General features: G+C 50.1%; 1 long non-coding RNA gene across 1 annotated transcript; it reads left to right on the plus strand.

Moving 5' to 3' along the window:
• Positions 1-293: 293 nt before the first annotated feature.
• LOC141042012 (uncharacterized) lies at positions 294-3,637 on the plus strand. Its single transcript, XR_012203819.1, has 3 exons — positions 294-688; positions 1,788-1,865; positions 3,348-3,637. It is a non-coding gene; the product is annotated as an uncharacterized lncRNA (long non-coding RNA).
• The last annotated feature ends 1,388 nt before the right edge of the window (positions 3,638-5,025 follow it).

A 5,025-nucleotide genomic window follows, 5' to 3' on the forward strand; every position in this document is an offset into this window, starting at 1 on the left:
TTATTAAATGTTTTTTTATTATAGAAATATTAAACTATTTTATTTGAACTTCATACTATTTTTTTACAGCGGCCTATTTTCAAATACTAATTTAGATGCAAGTATTTTATTTTATAAGACTAAAAATAAAAGACTAAAAGAAAACAGAGAAACAAAATAAGAAAAGGATTAAAATGGGAAAAAAGCCCCTGGCCCCCCTAGGCCTCGGCCCATCCTAGCTGGCCCACCTACCCCACCGGTCGTCTCCCTGTTCCAGCGACCCAGTCGCTACAGGGGAGGGGGTTGCCCCCGACCGTCTCGCCGACGCCTATGGGGAGGGGATAAGGCCGCCCTCCCCTCGGTCCCCTCGCCTCCCCGCTCCACTTCCCCCTTCTCCTCCTCGCTTCCTTCCCCTTCCCCTCGCTAGATCCGCTCCATCCGTGGCTCCCTGATGCCGGCGCCACCTCGCCCCGACGCTGCCCCGAGGGCTCGCCCTTGCCATAACCACGGTCACCGACGTTGACTCGTCCCCGCGTCCTGGCCACGTGCTCCGTGGCCCTCGTCTCCATCGAGCTGGTGCTCTGCTTCGTCTCGGGGAGCAGCGCACCTCGTCGTCTCCGTCAACGCCCGCGGCCACCGGAACCTCGTCGCCTCGATCCCCAGCTCTGCTGCTACTAAGCCGCTCACCGAGCCTTCCATGTGCTCCGATGTGAGCTACCCTCCTTCCCCCCTCTCTGTGTCCCGCCGTAGTCCGCGACCGCGCGAGCCACTGGTTCGCGCCCCCCCATCTACTCCGTACGCCCGCCCGTCGCGGCCTTGTGCGTGTGCTGCCCCGCCCAGCCACCCTCGCCGCTCGTCCTCGCTCCGACCGCGCCCAGCACAAGCTCGTGCGCGACCCCCCGTACGCCTCTGCTGCTCTCCTGCGTCCCCATCGCCGGCTGCCGCTCCCACCCACCGGCGCCCGCGGCCCGCTCCCCGGCGCTCGCCCGCGCCGCGCTCCTGCGCCGCCCCGCCATGGCCTCGCCGCTGCCGGGCATAGCCCCGGTCGGCCGGCCTCGCCCCTCCGCCTCGACGGGCGCCGTCGCCCGCGCCCCAGCGCCCGTTTGCCCGACCCGTTGGCCCCAGTGCCTATGACACACGGGGCCCAGCCCCTGGATAAGAACAAAAAAATATAGATAAAAAATATATGTTTTAAAATAATAATAATAATTAGATTAGCTAATTAATTAATTAAAAAATTAATTAACTTATTTAACTCGGGATTAATTAGCCTAATCACCTAGTTTAGTTAACTAAACTTTTAGGCTAGTCTAAATAGTGCATGACAGTGGGGCCCCACCCCCTGTTGACCAGTCAATCGTTGACTGGTCAACTGGGACCCCCTAGACCCGCATGTCACCCTCTGGTACACCTCTGTGTACACAGATCTGGGTGCATATAGCATTTTAGCTATTTATTTCGAATTAATAATAAATTCAGGAAATTGTTTAAATCTTTGAAAAATCATAGAAAATAATTTGTAACTCGGATGAAAAAGTTGTATACATGATAGTTGCTCAGAACGACGAGACGAATCCAAATACGCTCTCCGTTTATCTGTCACGTACCCCTATCATAGCGGACATGGAACTTTCCCCCTCCATTTCGTTTGTCGGAAAATGCCAAACTTCGGGAAAGCATTCTCGGATGTTATCCCCTTCACCGGTAACGTGTAGCACCGCGTTAGAACACGTCTAGCTCTGCCCGTTGTCCTGTTATGCACTTGCTTGCTATGTATTTACTATTTCTTCCCCTCTTCTCTCCGGTAGACCCCGAGACCGATGCCGATGCCCCTGAGATCGACTACGTCGACGACGACCCTTCTCCCCTTTCAGCGGAGCTTCCAGGCAAGCCCCCCTTTGATCATCCCGATATCGCCCATTCCATTCTCTCATGCTTACATTAGAGCTACTGTAATTGATTGCTCCTATTCTGTTGCATAGCCTACTTTTGTACCTGCTGTTGTTACCTACCTGCTTACCCTAAACTGCTTAGTATAGGTTGGTTAGAGATCCATCAGTGACCCCCACCATGTCCTGGTTGCCCCTGCTTCATCATCGACGACCAGAGCCTGACACCTCACATCACATCACGCCCTTTAGTTGCTCGACTCTGCAGAGCTACTATCGAGTGCCGAGGGTGATCCCTCTTAACGCACTCCTGATGATAATTCTATAGTGTAGCTATTCGGTGTGGTCATCGAGGGTGGTTCCTCTTTCACCATTCCCGATATGGCTCTATCGTGCAACACCTCAAGTATGAACCTCGAGGGTGGTCCCTCTTACGCTCACCTTGATGATTACATTGAGTGGAATCCACCGGGGGTGATTCCTCAGGTTTTCCCCTTGATGTCTGGACACACGGTTACCTTGACTTTACTTGAGACTGTTGTGAAAGCCGGGCGGGCCCGAAGAGCACCCATGCAATGTGACAGTGGCGGCTGGCCTTTTAGCGGTATCACCCAGGAGGGGTGATAGCTCCGGACTTGTCCATACAGCCGTCACTACTTTAATTGTTAATGCACTAACAGGTTTGGGTATTTGTTCTGAATTGGCCTTTGGCCTTTACGCACTAACCAGCACGCGAGAATAGTTATGGGCCTCGATGTCGTGGTATCAGCCGAAGCTTTGTCGGATGTCCAGTTCAGCATTGTGGCCGGGCCGGATCGTGCCATCCACTTCACCGGTGGTGCTGGTATCCCCTTGCGCACAACGACCCGGAGTGCAACGGGCGATGGGCCCAGACCCCGGAGTGCTTAGGATGTAGACCGGCGGGGACCTCTCTGCTGAGCCTAGGTAGGGCTGTGACGTGTTGATCTTCCGAGGCCGGGCATTGATCCCAGAAAGGTGTGTCCGGCTAGAGTGATCGAGCGTGTTGGAAAACGTGGTGCACCCCTGCAGGGAAGATATATATTCGAATACCGTGTCCACGGTAATGGACGTTCAGACTTGTATCCTGATCTTATACAACTAGAAATGGATACTTGATATGTGATGGATATGTGGCTCCGGGATTGCTTTCTCGCAGGGAGTCGAGGAAGGATCTCTGGGCATTAATGTTACAACATGCTTGTTAATTATAAACTGCTATTCTTTACTCTTCTACATGCTGCAAGACGCTTGGAGCTGCTTGAAGATGCCAGTCTTCGATAGGCTAGGACTTCCCCCCTATTCTGGCATTCTGCAGTTCAGTCCACAGATACAGCCCTTCCATTTGATACCAATGCATACTTAGTATAGATCTGATGCTTGCGAGTACTTTGGATGAGTACTCACGGTTGCTTTGCTACCCCTTTCCCCTTCCTTCTTCTTTCCGGTTGATGCAACCAGATGGTGGCCCCCAGGAGTCAGATGCCACCCCCGTCGACTATGACTACTACCCCGAGGGTGCCTACTACTACGTGGAGCCTGCCGACGACCAGGAGTAGTTAGGAGGTCCCAGGCAGGAGGCCTTGCCTCTTCGATCGTTGATGTTTGTGCTAGCCTTCTTAAGGCAAAACTTGTTTAACTTATGTCTGTACTGAGATATTGTTGCTTCTGCTGACTCTTGTGTATCGAGCTTGTATTCGAGCCCTCGAGGCCCCTGGCTTGTAATATAAAGCTTGTATTATTTTGATTTGTGTCTAGAGTTGTGTTGTGATATCTTCCCGTGAATCCCTGATCTTGATCGTACACGTTTGCGTGTATGATTAGTGTACGGTCGAATCGGGGGCGTCACAATGGTGGCGTGTTCATAAAATGCCATCAATTAATGGAAACTTAGCGTAGAAGGAATATTGAGCTAGCACAAGAAGTAGATGATGATCAGATGAACACGGACCACACTAGGGAACCCGTCGGTGATGAATTCATCAATCGCAAACGGTTGAATACTAGCAAGCGTTTGCCCACAACACACACGACTTATTCCATCACAAACAGGTCGGATGGATCAACTGTATGCCACGTATCACACATTGTCAAAAAGTAATGCGGTAGACCTTCTTTAACATGTGTTAAAAAATAAAAAAATAAAAAACAAGGACCTCGAGGTTAAATTGACTCATGGGATGGATCATCCAGGTCAAAGGTAATTTAATTTGACCGGGATGACCCATCCCATCAGTTAATTTAACATCAAGACAACTTCCCATCCAGTCACCCATCTGATGGCTGCTCCAGCCTGAGCACACTTAACTTGAGAGTTCTCTTAGATGAGCTACTGGTGGAACAACTAGTCCTTGCTGATATAGGATGCCTCTTCGCATCATTATGGCCAATAGATGTTGTGTAGACAGAGCATATCACATACGTCTTATTAGAAGCAATCGTCTGTGTTATTATAGGTCTTCGCACACATTTCTTATTATAGAACTGTTTGCCACGTATCACACACATCTTGATATATTGAACCGTTTCTGTTCTCTTGTCTCAACGCAAACAATTCATCCGGGTGAACCGCATGCCGTATATCGCACACACCTTGATCTGGCTGACCGTTTCTTTTGTGTTGCACAATCACAAACAGTTCATCCGAGTTAATCGTAAGCCGTATATCGCACACGCCTTCATCTGGCTGCCGGTTTCTTTTGTTCTGCCACATCGCAAACTAAAATCTGAACCGTGTTTGATGCATCCTCCATCGCAAACGTTTTGCACCTTTTTGATGGGTTTTTTACACCACCGTTTGCGATTAATGCATCGCACACAGTGTCGTCGAAGGGTTTCTGATCGTAGTGTCGCGTTAGCAGCAACCTGCAGTAGTGAAAACTCATGACATGTGCCGAATAAAAATATAGTTTCAAGTAAAATATCGATGGTTGTTAGAAGAAAGAGGGGATGCCACTCGAGGGCATCCGCAAGCTTAGTTGCTTGATACTTCTTGAATATTATCTTGGGGTGCCTCGGGCATCCCCAAGCTTAGCCTTTTGCTAATCCTTATTCCTTCATCCATCGCGATCTCACCCAAAACTTGAAAACTTCAATCACACAAAACTCAACAAAACTCCGTGAGATCCGTTAGTATAAG

The sequence above is a fragment of the Aegilops tauschii genome, chromosome 2 (assembly GCF_002575655.3).
Source record: "Aegilops tauschii subsp. strangulata cultivar AL8/78 chromosome 2, Aet v6.0, whole genome shotgun sequence".
NCBI classification, from domain to species: domain Eukaryota; kingdom Viridiplantae; phylum Streptophyta; class Magnoliopsida; order Poales; family Poaceae; genus Aegilops; species Aegilops tauschii.